The sequence below is a fragment of the Arachis stenosperma genome, chromosome 6 (assembly GCF_014773155.1).
Source record: "Arachis stenosperma cultivar V10309 chromosome 6, arast.V10309.gnm1.PFL2, whole genome shotgun sequence".
In the NCBI taxonomy this organism is placed as follows: Eukaryota; Viridiplantae; Streptophyta; class Magnoliopsida; order Fabales; family Fabaceae; genus Arachis; species Arachis stenosperma.
In genome coordinates, this window is record NC_080382.1 from 35,192,418 (window position 1) to 35,210,541 (window position 18,124).

Consider the following 18,124-nt stretch of genomic DNA (forward strand, 5'->3'; position numbering starts at 1 on the left):
ATTGCATTGAGTTCAATTGTTGAAATTTTGGTCTTTTACTCTGGCTATTTCTTATCTTGATGATGATGAATTTGAAAAACTTCTTTCAGGATCTCCTCCGCCTGATGTTGATAAAGAAGATGGTAATGTAGAAGCTTGTGAAACTCGTGAAGATTTTATGATTGATGAAGAATAGAGTAAATATTAAATGACTTGTTTAGACTTTAGTTAATTAGTTGTTCATTATAGTATTTTAGTTGGTTTATTTGCTACTTGAATTTATTTGAGTTGCGTATAAACTTGTGAGTTGTGAATTTGTGTTTTAATTTGAGTTGTGAATTTGTGTTATGAGTTGTGACTTTTGACTTGTTATGGTATATATTAGTTATAGTCCTATGGATAATTTGGTTTATTTGAGATTTATTTATTATTTGTGAATTAATTTTTACAATAAAAAATTTCATAATTTTTATATTTTACGAGTTACGTTTACATTCCATCTTACCATTCAACGACTTACAATTATGAACTAGCTTAGCGAGTCGAGGTAAAAACTACGAGTTCACTATCTTAGTCCTTGAATATATCAATTAATTAAAAAATAAAATAATTTGACAAACTATGTGTGTAATTTATATTAAAAAATTATTATAAAATAAATATTGTGCTTTCGTAACTAAAAGAATGAAAAATGTTACAAAATCAAGTTATATTTTGTAACAAAATTTTGTGACAAGAAAAATTATATTGTTACGAAAAATATTTTAAAGGTAAAAAATTGTTGCTACTTTTGTAACAAATTTTGGTTTTGGTATTAAACAAATTTGTTACAAAAGATTACTTTGTATTGTAACAGTTTCATTTTTTGTTACAAAAATTTTTTGTAATGCGATAAACTGCAATAGTCCTTTTTTCTTTACAAATTTATTTCGTTTCAAAATTCAGATTCTTTTTAACAAATTTTTTTTGTTACAAATATTGTTTTTTCTTGTAGTATCTCTTAACACCATTTTGGAAATAAGAAAAGGTTGGTAACCTACGAAGTACGAATGCTTCGTTGAGTTACTTTGTCTGTTTGTCAGATACATTTTAAACATGATACTCATGGATACTCGTTTGATACGCGTGTCTGTCGTGTTTAACTGTGTCTTAATAAAAAATAAAAATTTTTTCTCCGAACATGCTTGGACACACCTAAATATCATCACGTGTCATCGTGTCCAACCTTATTCTTAATATGTATTCTTGAAATAAATTTAAAAATAGTATATATTATTAGTTATTAAAATAAAAAATATTTTAAATATTTTATATAATTAAAATAAGATATTAAAAATATTAAAAAATTAATTTATGTTTTGATATTAATAAAATATCAAAATATCATTACTATTTTTTTAAAAAGCACTTTATATTATATTATATTATATTATATTATATTATATTATATTATACGTGTCCACGTGTCTTATAAGATTTTAAAATTTGTGTGTTAGTGTGTCCGTATTCATGAATTTTCTTTTAAATAAATAAAAAGTATTTTATTTATTAAAATATACAATTTGTAACATTTTTATGAAAATCCATCCTATCTTTTATCTCGTTTATAGTGTAAATAAGATATGTGCATTCTTATTTCGTTTACACTAAAAATGAGATAAGAACGAAGGTGGCCTATATATAGAGGTCGTTTACAACGTCTTTTGGAGTGACATTTCATCCATTTCTTCAACTTTTCTTCTACTTCTACTCTTTTCTAATCATATTATCGAATTACTTGGAAATGGCACGCACAGATGCACATGATCTAGACATCAACTGCCTGAACGCGACATGACACATCGTTGGGGCAGCTAACTTTGAAGTTAGTATTGTTATTTTCATGTTTGTGTTAAAGCATATATGTATAACTATGCTTAAGGTACTTTTATAGAACTAGTATATAATATATGTTAGGTGGTTGAATGTATTATTAGTAATGGTTAATTGATAGGGTATGATTTTAGGTATTAGTGAAATTAATTTGTTAAGTAAATGTTTATTTAATTTTATTTTTATTTAAATTAAGTTATTAAGTACATGTTTATTAATTTAGTTATTAATTAATTAAGTAAATATTTTTATTTAAATTTATTTATTAACTAGATATTTATTAATTTAGTTATTAATTATTTAAGTAAATACTTTTATTTAAATTAATTTATTAAGTAAATATTTCTAGTTATTTGTTAAATTAATTTGTTATGTAAATATTTATTCGCATGTTTCTTTTTTTAATTTTGATAGCTTTAGTTGTTTTATAGATTTCTTATTCAGATTTTTTATTTTTTATCACATGCCTCGCCTACTTCTCCCTGGGCGAGTGAGTCACACACTTGCATCACTGAACGCTATTGTCCCTACTTTAGGGGGTTGGCTTCGGCGAAATGGTGCCATTCAGGGACTTCGTATTTGACAACTCCTTGATCATGGCTTCATGGAGAGCTGGTGTCCGGAGACCTACACTTTTCACCTGTCATGGGGTGAGTGCACCATCACCTTGTAGGACGTTGCGTACTACGCCGATCTATGTGCGCATGGAGAGTCAGTGGGTGAGTGCTTCCATGATTTTCACACATGGTATAAGATCGAGACTTGAGAGTTGGTGGAGCGGCTACTTGAATTTATAGAGAGAAGCTTTAGAAGTGTATGGTCTGTGCATAAGCCATAGCAAGACAGAATATATAGAACGTAAGTTCGACCGCGGAAGAGAAACCCTAATTCAGAGGTGAAGATTGGAGAAAATATCCTACGAAAAGTTAAAAGTTTTAAGTATCTTGGGTGCATCATATAGGATAATGGAGAGATTGAACATGATGTAAATCATAAGATCCAAGCAGGTTGGTCAAAATGGCAGAGTGCGTCTAGTTTTCATATGTGATAAAAAAAAGTGCCTTTAAAACTTAAAGGTATATTTTATTGCACTGTTATCAGACCAACTATGCTTTATGGTGCAATATGTTGGGCAGCCAAAGGGGAGTACGAACATAAGTTAAGTGTGACAGAGATGAAGATGTTGAGATGGATGAGTGATCATACATGATTTGATAGAATAGGGAGCGAAGATATAAGAGAGAGAGAGAGAGAAAGAGAGAGAGAGAGAGAGTTGGAGTAGCACCTATTGTGAAAAAGACGGTAGAATTGCATCTCAAGTGGTTTGGATATATGAGAAGAAGACCAACAGAGGACCCAGTCAGGAGGGTGGATGAGATGGAAGATGGACAAAGGGTGAAAGGCAGAGGAAGACCTAGGAAGACCATCCATGAGGTGGTCAAATGAGATCTATATATAAACGGTCTCTCTGTGGACATGATACATGATAGAGGTTAATGGCATCATTTGATCTATGTAGCCGATCCCACCTAGTGGGACAAGACTTTGTTGTTGTTGTTGTATAGATTAGGAGAAGGTGTAATTCACTCATATTGGCATTTGAAATGTTATATGGAAATGTGAAAATACAGGTATTACAGGCGGCAAAGAGGCAATATACAACTTGCATGCTGCTCAATACGCATACGTAGGTAATGTGGAGCTGCAATCGGCGCAGGCGCAACTTTTGCAACACGCAGGATGCGTGCTAATTAATACACAGGTTTCTTGGTAAACTTGTCTACATGCAGGGGATAGGACATGCATGGAAAACAAGCTACATAGTATGTTTCAACCTTTTAAAATTGGCTGGGAGAGACATTTTCACTACAACAATTTTGGCTTAAGGTAACCCTTATTCGAAGCAACATTTAACAAATATTGTCTTAGATAGAAAAAGACAACATTTTTAACGAGTTGCCTTTGAATATGATAAAGATAACAAAATTTTTAGCCACTCACTAAAATAGATGTCTTTAATATCTAAAACAACACTTAGAAAAGGTTGCATTATACAAAATTTAAGACAATATTTTTAAATAAAAAACAACATTTTATAAGGATTCTAAAAAAACTACATAAATAACATTTATAAAAAGTCGCCTAAAATTATTCATAACTAAAAATTTTAGAGTGAAATTTAAATTATATTTCCACTAGTTATTTTTCCAATCAAATAATTTAGAAAAAGAAAAGAAAAGAAAAGAAGGAATGTGCTTTAGTTCATCACTACCATAAGCTAGCCCTAACACTTTGAAAGCAATCCCAAACGGCAACACACCCTCTACGATCGCAGCTCTTGATCGCAATGCTCTCCTCCACGTACGGCGACGACGCGTGCTTCCTTCCACGGGCATCGGAGTAGTGCTCTCCTCCACGGGCGTTGGCGCGGTCATCTTCTCCACGGACGTTGCTCCACAGTGATGGTGCGGTGCGCTCCTTGTTTTGTGCCAAACCACCACCGTCGAGAAACTCCTCTCCCTTCTCTTCTCCTTCTTCCTCTTCTTCCCCTGTCTTGCCTCCTCCTCTTCACGAGCTCTGACAACGCTACACGCAACTGTAACCGTCCTCCTCCTCCTCTGCCTATTGGTAAGACATGTCTGAACTTTACTATAGGAATGGAGTTTCTGAATGCATTGTGGTGGACGAAATTGTGATCACATTAATGTAGTATTCTTTGTTGTTGTATGGAATCATTATTATGGCACCTATGTGTGGACACAACTCCGTTCAACTAACCAGCAAGTGTACTGGGTCGTCCAAGTAATACCTTACGTGAGTAAGGGTCGATCCCACAGAGATTGTTGGTATGAAGCAAACTATGGTCACCTTGTAAATCTCAGTTAGGCAGATTAAATGGTTATGGGTTTCGAAAATTAATAATAAATAGAAAATAAAAAGGGATAGAAATACTTATGTAAATCAATAGTGGGAATTTCAGATAGGCGTGTGGAGATGCTAGAATCCTTTCGAATCTCTACTTTTTTATTGCTTTCATCTAATCCTTCTTACTCCTTTCCATGGCAAGCTGTATGTAGGGCATCACCGTTGTCAATGGCTACATCCCATCCTCTCAGTGAAAATGGTCCTATGCTTTGTCACAGCACGGCTAATCATCTGTCGGTTCTCAATCAGGTTGGAATAGAATCCCTTGATTCTTTTGCGTCTGTCACTAACGCCCAGCCTTCAGGAGTTTGAAGCTCGTCACAGTCATTCAATCCCGGAATCCTACTCGGAATACCACAGACAAGGTTTAGACCTTCCGGATTCTAATGAATGCCGCCATCAATTCTAGCTTATACCACGAAGATTCTGTTGGGGAATCTAAGAGATATGCGCCCGGCCTAAGGTAGAACAGAAGTGGTTGTCAATCACGCGCGTTCATAGGTGAGAATGATGATGAGTGTCACAGATCATCACATTTATCAAAGTGTTGTGCAACGTATATCTTGGAATAAGAATAAAAGAGAATTGAATAGAAAGTAATAATAATTGTATTGAAACTTGAGGTACAGCAGAGCTCCACACCCTTAATCTATGGTGTGCAGAAACTCCACCGTTGAAAATACATAAGTGAAAGGTTCAGGCATGGCCGAATGGCCAGCCCCCTGAATGAACAAAAGACCGAATGATCAAAGATTAAACCGTCAAGAGATTAAACTGTCAAAAGATGTCTAATACAATAGTAAATTATCCTATTTATACTAGACTAGCTACTAGGGTTTACATGAGTAAGTAATTGATGCATAAATCCACTTCCGGAGCCCACTTGGTGTATGCTTGGGCTGAGCTTGATCTATCCACGAGCTGAGGCTTCTCTTGGAGTTGAACTCCAAGTTATAACATGTTTTAGGCGTTCAACTCCGGATCATAACGTGTTTCTGGCGTTTAACTCCAGACAGCAGCATGTACTTGGCGTTCAACGCCAAGTTACGTCATCAATTTCCGAATAAAGTATGGACTATTATATATTGCTGGAAATCTCTGGATGTCTAATTTCCAACGCCGTTGAAAGCGCGCCATTTGGAGTTCTGTAGCTCCAGAAAATTCATTTCGAGTGCAGGGATGTCAGATTCCAACAGCATCAGTAGTCCTTTTCTCAGCCTTTTTCAGAGTTTTGCTCAAGTCCCTCAATTTCAGCCAAAAATTACCTGAAATCACAGAAAAACACACAAACTCATAGTAAAGTCCAGAAATGTGAATTTATCATAAAAACTAATGAAAACATCCCTAAAAGTAGCTTGAACTTACTAAAAACAACCTAAAAACAATGCCAAAAAGCGTATAAATTATCCGCTCATCACAACACTAAACTTAAATTGTTGCTTGTCCCCAAGCAACTGAAAATCAAATAGGATAAAAAAAAGAGAATATACTATAAATTCCAAAATATCAATGAATATTAATTCTAATTAGATGAGCGGGACTTGTAGCTTTTTGCTTCTGAACAGTTTTGGCATCTCACTTTTTCCTTTATAGTTTAGAGTGATTGGCATCTCTAGGAACTCAGAGTTCAGATAGTGTTATTGACTTTCCTAGTTAAGCATGTTGATTCTTGAACACAGCTACTTATGAGTCTTGGCTGTGGCCCTAAGCACTTTGTTTTCCAGTATTACCACCGGATACATAAATGCCACGGACACATAACTGTGTGAACCTTTTCAGATTGTGACTTAGCTTTGCTAGAGTCCCCAGTTAGAGGTGTCCAGAGCTCTTAGGCACACTCTTTTGCTTTGGATCACGACTTTAACCACTCAGTATCAAGCTTTTCACTTGGACCTTCATGACACAAGCACATGGTTAGGGACAGCTTGATTTAGCCGCTTAGGCCTGGATTTTATTTCCTTGGGCCCTCCTATCCATTGATGCTCAAAGCCTTAGATCATTTTTACCCTTGCCTTTTGGTTTTAAGGGCTATTGGCTTTTTCTGCTTGCTTTTTCTTTTTCTTTCTAATTAATTTTTTTTTTGCCTTTTTTTTTCGCAAGCTTTCTTTTTCACTGCTTTTTCTTGCTTCAAGAATCAATTTCATGAATTTTCAGATCATCAATAACATTTCTCCTTGTTCATCATTCTTTCAAGAGCCAACAATTTTAACATTCATAAACAACAAGATAAAAAATATGCACTGTTCAAGCATTCATTCAGAAAACAAAAAGTATTGTCACCACATCAATATAATTAAACTAAATTCAAGGATAAATTCGAAATTCATGTACTTCTTGTTCTTTTGAATTAAAACATATTTCATTTAAGAGGGGTGAAGGATTAATGGATTTTATTCATAGCTTTAAGACATAGTTACTACATACTAATGATCATGAAGTAGAGACACAAAACATAGATAAACTCAACATAAAAAACCGAAAAACAGAAAGAAATAAGAACAAGGAATGAATCCACCTTAGTGGCGTCTTCTTCTTGAAGGACCAACAATGTCCTTAAGCTCTTCTATGTCCCTTCCTTGCCTTTGTTGCTCCTCCCTCATTGCTCTTTGATCTTCTCTTATTTCTTGGAGAATGATGGAGTGCTCATGATGTTCCACCCTTAATTGTTCCACATTGTGGCTCAAATCTTCTAAGGAAGTGTTGAGTTGTTCCCAATAGTTGTTCGGAGGAAAGTGCATCCCTTGAGGCATCTCAGGGATTTCTTAATGATGAGCTTCCTCATGTATCTCTTGAGAACCGTGAAGGGTCTCTCTTTGCTTGCTCCATCCTCTTCTTGGTGATGGGCTTATCCTCTTTAATGGAGATGTCTCCTTCTATGATAACTCCAGCTGAGTAACATAGATGGCAAATAAGGTGAGGAAAAGCTAGCCTTGCCATGGTGGAGGGATTTTCGGCTATTTTGTAGAATTCATTGGAGATGACTTCATGAACTTCTACTTCCTCTCCAATCATGATGCTATGAATCATGATGGCCCGATCCACAGTAACTTCAGATCGGTTGCTAGTGGGAATGATGGAGCGTTGAATGAACTCCAACCATCCTCTAGCCACAGGCTTGAGGTCCAGTCTTCTTAGTTGGACTGGCTTGCCTTTGGAGTCTCTCTTCCATTGAGCTCCTTCTACACATATGTCCATAAGGACTTGGTCCAACCTTTGATTAAAGTTGACCCTTCTAGTGTAGGGACGTACATCTTCTTGCATCATGGGCAAGTGGAACGCCAATCTCACATTCTCCAGCCTAAAATCTAAGTATTTCCCCCGAACCATTGTGAGATAATTCTTTGGATTCGGGTTCATACTTTGATCATGGTTCCTAGTGATCCATGCATTGGCATAAAACTCTTGAACCATTAAGATTCCGACTTGTTGCATGGGGTTGGTTAGGACTTCCCAACCTCTTCTTCGGATTTCATGTCGGATCTCCGGATACTCATTTTTCTTGAGCTTGAAAGGGACATCAGGGATCACCTTCTTCTTTGCCACAACATCATAGAAGTGGTCTTGATGGCTCTTGGAGATGAATCTTTCCATCTCCCATGACTCGGAGGTGGAAGCTTTTGTCTTCCCTTTTCCTTTTCTAGAGGATTCTCCGGCCTTAGGTGCCATTGATGGTAATGGAAAAACAAAAAAAGCTTATGCTTTTACCACACCAAACTTAAAATATTGCTCGTCCTCGAGCAAGAGAAGAAAGAAGAGAAGAAGAAGAAGAAAATATGGAGGAGAAGGAGGAGTGTGGGTTCGGCCAAGGTATAGTAGAGGGGGTAGTGTTGTGTGAAAATGATGTAGAATGGAAGGGTATATATAGAGAGAGGGGGGAGGGTAGGTTCGGCCATTTAGGGTGGGATTGGGTGGGAAAATGTTTTTGAATTTTGAAGGTAGGTGGGGTTTACGGGGAAGAGTGGATGGATGTGAGTAGTGAAGGGGGTAATTGGAAAGAGAGATTGAGGTGATTGGTGAAGGGTTTTTTTTTTTTGGGAAGTGTGACATGGGGAAGAGTGAAAATAGGATTAGGAGGTAAGGTGGGAATATAGTAGGTGGGGATCCTGTAGGGTCCACAGATCCTGAGGTGATCCTGTGGGGTCCACAGATCCTGAGGTGTCAAGGAATTCCATCCCTGCACCAAATAGGCATGTAAAATGCCTTTGCATACCATTCTGGCATTTAAACGCCGAGTGGTGCACGTTCTGGGCGTTCAACGCCCATGTAAAGCATGTTCTGGCGTTGAACGCCAGTTTCATGCTTGTTACTGGCGTTCAGCGCCAGCTTTTCCTCTAGGCACATTCATGGCGTTCAGCGCCAGAATGTTGCTTGTTTCTGGCGTTCAGCGCCAGATTCATGCTCTGTTCTGGCGTTGAACGCCAGCCAGATGCTTCTTACTGGCGTTGAACGCCAGCCCGTGCTTCCTCCAGGGTGTGATTTTTCTTCTGCTGTTTTTGATTCTGTTTTTAATTTTTATATTTTTTTTCGTGACTCCTCATGATCATGTACCTAATAAAACACAAAATAAAAATAAAATAAAATAAAATAAAAATTAGATAAATAAATTGGGTTGCCTCCCAACAAGCGCTTCTTTAATGTCAATAGCTTGACAGTGGCTCTCATGGAGCCACAAAGGTGATCAGGTCAATGTTGTATAGTCCCAACACCAAACTTAGAGTTTGGATATGGGGTCTTAACACGAAACTTAGAGTTTGGTTGTGGCCTCCCAACACCAAACTTAGAGTTTGACTGTGGGGGCTCTTCTTGACTCTGAACTGAGAGAAGCTCTTCATGCTTACTCTCTTTTGTCACAGAGGGATGGCCATGTACCTTAAACACAAGGTATTCCCCATTCAATTGAAGAACTAATTCACCTCTGTTGACATCTATCACAACTCCTGTTGTGGCTAGGAAAGGTCTTCCAAGGATGATGCATTCATCCTCTTCCTTCCTAGTGTCTAAGATTATGAAATCAGCAGGGATGTAAAGGCCTTCAACCTTTACTAACACGTCCTCCACTATTCCATAAGCTTGTCTCAATGACTTGTCTGCCAATTGTAATGAGAACAAGGCAGGTTGTACCTTAATGATCCCCAGCTTCTCCATTACAGAGAGTGGCATAAGATTTATCCCTGACCCCAGATCACACAGAGCTTTTGCAAAGGTCATGGTGCCTATGGTACAAGGTATCAAAAACTTGCCAGGATCTTGTTTCTTTTGAGGTAGGATTTGCTAAATCCAGGTATCTAGTTCACTAATGAGCAAGGGAGGTTCACTTTCCCAAGTCTCATTACCAAACAACTTGGCATTCAGCTTCATGATAGCTCCTAAATATTGAGCAACTTGCTCTCCAGTCACATCTTCATCCTCTTCAGAGGAAGAATAGTCTTCAGAGCTCATGAATGGCAGAAGGAGATCTAATGGAATCTCTATGGTCTCTATATGAGCCTCAGATTCCTTTGGATCCTTAATAGGAGACTCCTTCTTGCTTGAGGGACGTCCCAGGAGGTCTTCCTCACTAGGATTTTCGTCCTCCTCCTCCCTTGTGCATTCGGCCATATTGATTATATCAATGGCCTTGCACTCTCCTTTTGGATTCTCTTCTGTATTGCTTTGGAGAATACTGGGAGGAGTTTCAATGACTTTCTTACTCAGCTGGCCCACTTGTGCCTCCAGATTTCTGATGGAGGATCTTGTTTCACTCATGAAACTGAAAGTGGCCTTTGACAGATCAGAGACTAGATTGGCTAAATTAGAAGTGTTTTGTTCAGAATTCTCTGTCTGTTGCTGAGAAGATGATGGGAAAGGCTTGCTATTGCTCAGCCTATTGCGTCCACCATTGTTAAAGCCTTGTTGAGGCTTTTGTTGATCCTTCCATGAGAAATTTGGATGATTTCTCCATGATGAGTTATAGGTGTTTCCATAAGGTTCACCCATGTAATTAACCTTTGCCATGGCAGGGTTCTCAGGATCATAAGCTTCTTCAGAAGCTGCCTCTTTAGTACTGTTGGATGCATGTTGCCATCCATTCAGATTTTGAGAGATCATGTTGACCTGTTGAGTCAACACTTTGTTCTGAGCCAATATGGCATTCAGAGCATCAATTTCAAGAACTTCTTTTCTTCTGAGGTATCCCATTATTCACGAAATTCCTCTTAGAAGTGTACATGAATTGGTTGTTTGCAACCATATCAATGAGTTCTTGAGCCTCTTCAGGTGTTTTCTTTAGGTGAATAGATCCACCTGCAGAATGGTCCAATGACATTTTCGAAAATTCAGATAGACCATAACAGAATATATCTAATATGGTCCGTTCTGAAAACATGTCAGATGGACATCTTTTGGTCAGCTACTTGTATCTTTCCCAAGCTTCATAGAGGGATTCACCATCTTTTTGTTTGAAGGTTTGAACATCCACTCTCAGCTTGCTCAGCTTTTGAGGAGGAAAGAATTTATCCAAGAAGGCAGTGACCAGCTTATCCCAGGAGTCCAGGCTATCCTTGGGTTGTGAATCCAACCATATTCTAGCTCTGTCTCTTACAGCAAAAGGGAAAAGCATGAGTCTGTAGACTTCAGGATCAACTCCATTCGTCTTTACAGTCTCACAGATCTGCAAGAACTCAGTTAAAAACTGATAAGGATCTTCAGATGGAAGTCCATAAAACTTGCAGTTTTGTTGCATTAAAGCAACTAGTTGAGGCTTAAGCTCAAAATTATTGGCTCCAATGGCAGGAATGGAGATGCTTCTTCCATCAAATTTGGACGTTGGCTTTGTGAAGTCACCAAGCATTCTCCTTGCATTATTATTATTTTCGGCTGCCATCTCCTTCTCTTGTTCGAAAATTTCTGAAAGGTTGTTTCTGGATTGTTGTAATTTAGTTTCTCTTAGTTTCCTTTTCAGAGTCCTTTCAGGTTCAGGATCAATTTCAACAAGAGTGCCTTTTTCCCTGTTCCTGCTCATATAAAAGAGAAGAAAACAAGAAAAGAAGAGGAATCCTCTATGTCACAGTATAGAGATTCCTTTATGTTAGTAGAAAAAGAAAGGGGAGAAGAGTGAAGAAGAATGGGTGAAGAGAAGTGTTAGTAATTAAATAATTAAAGAGAAGAAGAGAAGAGGAAGAGAATTCGAAAATAATTTTGAAAAAAAGGTTAGTAATTTCGAAAATTAAATATAAGATATAATTAAAATTAAAATTTAAAACAAAAAGAATTTTTGAAAAAGAGGTGAGATATTTTCGAAAATTAGAGAGGAAAAAGTAGTTAGGTGGTTTTGAAAAAGATAAGAAACAAACAAAAAGTTAGTTAGTTGATTGAAAAAGATTTGAAATCAAAATTTAAAAAGATAAGAAGATAAGAAGTTAAATAAGATATTTTGAAATCAAATTTTGAAAAAGATAAAATTTTTGAAAAAGATATGATAAAAGATAAAAAGATTTAATTTTAAAAATTTGAAATGACTTACTTCACTAACAAGAAATTCAAGATAAGATTCTAGAACTTAAAGATTGAACCTTTCTTAACAAGAAAGTAACAAACTTCAAATTTTTGAATCAATCACATTAATTATTAGTGAATTTTCAAAAATTTGATATAAAGATAAGAAAAAGATTTTGAAAATATGTTGAAAAAGATTTTTGAAATTTTCAAAAAATAGAAAAAAAAATGAAAAAGATATAGTTTTTGAAAAATATTTTGAAAAGATAAGATTTTTAAAATTGAAAATTTGACTTGACTTGTAAGAAACAACTAATTTTAAAAATTTTTGACCAAGTCAACCCAAATTTTCGAAAATTTGGAGAGAAAAAAGGAAAAGAAATATTTTTTATTTTTGAATATTTCAATTATGAGAGAGAAAAACACAAAAATGACCCAAAACATGAAAATTTTGGATCAAAACACAAGATGCATGCAAGAACACTATGAATGTCAAGATGAACACCAAGAACACTTTGAAGATCATGATGAACATCAAGAACATAATTTTGAAAAATTTTTGATGCAAAGAAAACATGCAAGTCACCAAACTTAGAAATCTTTAATGCATGGACTCTAACAAACAAAAAATGCATATGAAAAACAACAAACAACACTAAACAAGAAAATATCAAGATCAAACAAGAAGACTTGTCAAGAACATCTTGAAGATTATGAAGAACACTATGAACGCATGGAATTTTCGAAAAATGCAAGAAAAAATTTTAAAAACATGCAATTGACACCAAACTTAAAAGTTGACTCAAGACTCAAACAAGAAACACAAAATATTTTTGGTTTTTATGATTTTCTAATTTTTTTGGATTTTTTATTTTTTTTTCGAAAATAAAGTTAGGAAAAATGAAAAAGAAAAGAAAAATTTTGAAAAAGATTTTTGAAAAGAAAATTACCTAATCTGAGCAACAAGATGAACCGTCAGTTGTCCATACTCGAACAATCCCCGGCAACGGCGCCAAAAACTTGGTGGACGAAATTGTGATCACATTAATGTAGTATTCTTTGTTGTTGTATGGAATCATTATTATGGCACCTATGTGTGGACACAACTCCGTTCAACTAACCAGCAAGTGTACTGGGTCGTCCAAGTAATACCTTACGTGAGTAAGGGTCGATCCCACAGAGATTGTTGGTATGAAGCAAGCTATGGTCACCTTGTAAATCTCAGTTAGGCAGATTAAATGGTTATGGGTTTCGAAAATTAATAATAAATAGAAAATAAAAAGGGATAGAAATACTTATGTAAATCAATAGTGGGAATTTCAGATAGGCGTGTGGAGATGCTAGAATCCTTTCGAATCTCTACTTTCTTATTGCTTTCATCCAATCCTTCTTACTCCTTTCCATGGCAAGCTATATGTAGGGCATCACCGTTGTTAATGGCTACATCCCATCCTCTCAGTGAAAATGGTCCTATGCTCTGTCACAGCACGGTTAATCATCTGTCGGTTCTCAATCAGGTTGGAATAGAATCCCTTGATTCTTTTGCGTCTGTCACTAACGCCCAGCCTTCAGAAGTTTGAAGCTCGTCACAGTCATTCAATCCCGGAATCCTACTCGGAATACCACAGACAAGGTTTAGACCTTCCGGATTCTCATGAATGCCGCCATCAATTCTAGCTTATACCACGAAGATTCTGTTGGGGAATCTAAGAGATATGTGCCCGACCTAAGGTAGAACGGAAGTGGTTGTCAATCACGCGCGTTCATAGGTGAGAATGATGATGAGTGTCACGGATCATCACATTCATCAAAGTGTTGTGCAACGTATATCTTGGAATAAGAATAAAAGAGAATTGAATAGAAAGTAATAATAATTGTATTGAAACTTGAGGTATAGCAGAGCTCCACACCCTTAATCTATGGTGTGCAGAAACTCCACCGTTGAAAATACATAAGTGAAAGGTTCAGGCATGGCCTAATGACCAGCCCCCTGAATGATCAAAAGACCGAATGATCAAAGATTAAACCATCAAGAGATTAAACTGTCAAAAGATGTCTAATACAATAGTAAATTATCCTATTTATACTATACTAGCTACTAGGGTTTACATGAGTAAGTAATTGATGCATAAATCCACTTCTGGGGCCCACTTGGTGTATGCTTGGGCTGAGCTTGATCTATCCACGAGCTGAGGCTTCTCTTGGAGTTGAACTCCAAGTTATAACGTGTTTTGGGCGTTCAATTCTGGATCATGACGTGTTTCTGGCGTTTAACTCCAGACAGCAGCATGTACTTGGCGTTCAACGCCAAGTTACGTCGCCAATTTCCAAATAAAGTATAAACTATTATATATTGCTGGAAATTTCTGGATGTCTACTTTCCAACGCCGCTGAGAACGCGCCATTTGGAGTTCTGTAGCTCCAGAAAATCTATTTCGAGTGCAGGGAGGTCAGATTCCAACAGCATCAGCAGTCCTTTTGTCAGCCTTTTTTAGAGTTTTGCTCAAGTCCCTCAATTTCAGCCAGAAATTACCTGAAATCACAGAAAAACACACAAACTCATAGTAAAGTCCAGAAATGTGAATTTATCATAAAAACTAATGAAAACATCCCTAAAAGTAGCTTGAACTTACTAAAAACTACCTAAAAACAATGCCAAAAAGCGTATAAATTATCCGCTCATCACATTGATTTTGAAATTTAGAATGGGAATATTCTAAATTTTATTATGGAAATGGAATTTCTGAATGCTTTGATTCTGAATTTTAGTATGGAAATGTTCTAGATTTTAGTATGGGAATGAAATTTCTGAATGCATTGATTCTAAATTTTACTATGGAAATGGAATTTCTGAATGCATTGATTCTGAATTTTTGGGACTTTTTGATAGATCTAATTTTGGGAATTTTATTTCAATTTTTCTGAATTTTTATGGTTCTGATTGTTGCTTCTTAGAGTTTTCTTTTTTATTTTGAATTTTGATTATGATTTTGCGTCATTTTTGATAAGCATACATTTGAAAAGCCTTCTTTTGTGTTCTTTCTTCTTTAATTTTCAGCTTTATAACTAAAATTTTACATTTTACTTAAGCTTTTCACTCTTTTTTTGTTGTTGTTGCTCAATTTCGGTGGCAATTTGTGGTTCTGTTGACTTTTTTGATTCATGTGATGAATCTCAATGACAATTTGCATAATATTGTTGGTAATCTACACTTGCATAAAGGGTTTGAACTATAATTATAAATTCAACCCAAAAATACACTCTTAATGGATGTTTGGACAACAATTCCAACTGTGTTGAGTTTAACTACACTCTTATATTTGAAACAATTTTAAAGGTAGCAGGGTGGCAAGAAGTTGCTGTCCATGGTCCAATTCAAAACCGAACTCAAATCCAAGCCGCAATCCTTTGAGAAGAAGGCTTGAACCCTAGGTTTATGTATGTTAAGCTTTATGTCTCCATTTTTTCAAGACAATAGGTAAATGATTAATTGATTAAGTGGTTATAGTTAGATTTTATATTTCCTAGTTTGCTTTGTAACAATTTTTCTGATATCTTTGATGAAGAGTAGTTCATTAATTCTTTAGCTAATCATGTAAAAATGATTAACAAGCTACTTAAACACTAGTTCATGCCACCAACATGGTGATCCAGTTCAAAAGCTGGTCTTGTATGGATTACTATAGGTAAAGTCAGAGCATTCAGAGAAATTGATGCTAGAATTTATGTACCTCAGTTAAATAATGTGACTAGTAATTATATGATGATGTATGTGAGAATAGTATTAGGCACCTCATAGATCATATATTCATATGGTTGAATTATCATTTATCAATATATGGAAATAAGCATCTTCATTTTTTTAGGTAGTGGCTTTTCTTTTCTTTTCTTTTTTGTACTTTTATTTATTCTGTGTTATATCTTTGAGCTCTTTCAGTAGGATTCAAGTTAAAGGGAAAAGAATAAGAAAGAAGGAACAAAAAGAGTAGTTTGTGACACTATTAAAATTTTAGTTTTCAAGGTGTCTATTTTTTTTCTTTAGTTTTCTTTTGAGTGCTATTTGATGTCATATATATCATTATTGTTGTCTTGTAGGGAGATGCTTATATAATATGTGGTGGAGCTTGGGAATTCTCGCCACTAGAGCTTATGACTTGCCTCGATTTTGACTGCGAGTGTTTTTATAGGATGCTAAACCTTATGAGGTATTCTAATGTTTTTGTTGTAGTATCTTTCAAAATACTGATCATGGTTATTTACATAAAAAAGGAAATATTATTTTTATTCTTTTGTTTTAGTGTTGAAGTTTAAATTTGAGTTAAATTATTATTGTTCTTTCTACATGGTATGGATGCTGTCTCAATTTCCTCTTCCAACTCATGATATTATTGTCAGGGGTGTTATTCTTTTAGAATTCGAGGTATGTGCAAGTTTTGCATAGGACTTGTGTAACTGTGTTTTGAATTGTAAGCTAATTTTTTAGAAGAGTTTATTAGTCATGCCATGGTGATTAATTGGCATGTTCATTAATTTCAACTAGTTATAGGTTTGTTGCTAGTTATTTACTATTAAATTGTTTGGATTTAAAAAATCTATTTTATAATTTGAATGCTAAATGGATGATTAAGTCTCATTTTTTATTTTTTAATAAAAAAATATTGTAAAATGTCGAATTATAATATATTGAAATTGTTAAAAAAATTTATTTATTTGCAGATAAATACAGTTGCACATGATGAGGGTTACCATATTACATTGGAAAAAAATAACTTATATTGGAAGATGTTATTTCTAACTTTTTTCTGGTATATTTTCATTTTTTATTCATCCTTTTATTGCCTTTATGTTTTATGATAAGTTAGTTGTTGATGAATGTTATTATCCTATTCAGATTGAGCATGATGAAAGTCATGATGTTCATTTGGTCCTTATATTGTGTTAATTTACACTATATCGTTGTTTTCTTTAGTATTGAATATGGTTTTATTCTTTGTTTGGTCACTAGTGAGTATGGATAGACTACAAACATGGAAAGGATTATGAAGACTCAGGCCTTGAGAGATAATGGCATAACTGGCTACATATCTAGTAACAAGACTATGGAGATCAACTCTGACATACATATTTGGTTTTTTTTTTTTTGGTTGAAGTTCATGAGAAAACATGTATTTTTTTTGTTTAGTTATTTGTATTTTGATCTGAATTGGCAACTGCAAGTATACGTATTTAAAATTTATTTAATTGGATTTAAAACAACTTTTTAATTTAATATATATGCAATATATTAGTTTATTAGCTTATATTATTTTTCTATTATTAAATTTAGTTTAAATAATTAAAATTTATTAAAGTATGCTATATATCTTTTTGAAAAGTTAATTTCAAATAAATTTAGATAAATGTTACTTTAGATACCTAAAAAGGCAATATAGAAAAATTTAGATAAGTATTGTTTTAGGTCTATAAAAAAGGTAGCTTAAACAAAATTTAAATAAGTGTTGCTTTAGGTATATTAAAAGGCAACTTAAAAAAATATGGACAAGTGTTGCTTTATGTATTAAAAAATGCAACTCGTAAAAAGTGTTGCCATAAAATTTTATCTAAAGCGTTGTGTTTTGGTCCTCTAAGGCAACCTTTTTGTGGAGTTGCTTTTTTTGTAGAAAAGATAACGTTTTTTTAAGGTTGCCATAAAAAAGATTTCTTTTGATATATAAAAGTGTTGCCTTAGATTAAAGGTGACGGCCGTATAGCCAATTCTGCAAAAGTATTGCGTTTTGTTGGAAAGTGTTGTCTTTAATAAAAGGTAATATTTTTTTTATTATAGGCAACGTTTTTAAAGGGTTGTCTAAGCCCAAATTTATTGTAGTGTTTCTTC

The 18,124-nt window shown here is 34.9% G+C and overlaps 1 non-coding gene across 1 annotated transcript; it reads left to right on the forward strand.

Annotated features, from left to right (window-relative positions):
* The first annotated feature begins 11,138 nt into the window (after positions 1-11,138).
* Positions 11,139-11,242, forward strand: LOC130938592 (small nucleolar RNA R71). The gene has a single exon (XR_009069751.1). It is a non-coding gene; the product is annotated as a small nucleolar RNA R71 (small nucleolar RNA).
* The last annotated feature ends 6,882 nt before the right edge of the window (positions 11,243-18,124 follow it).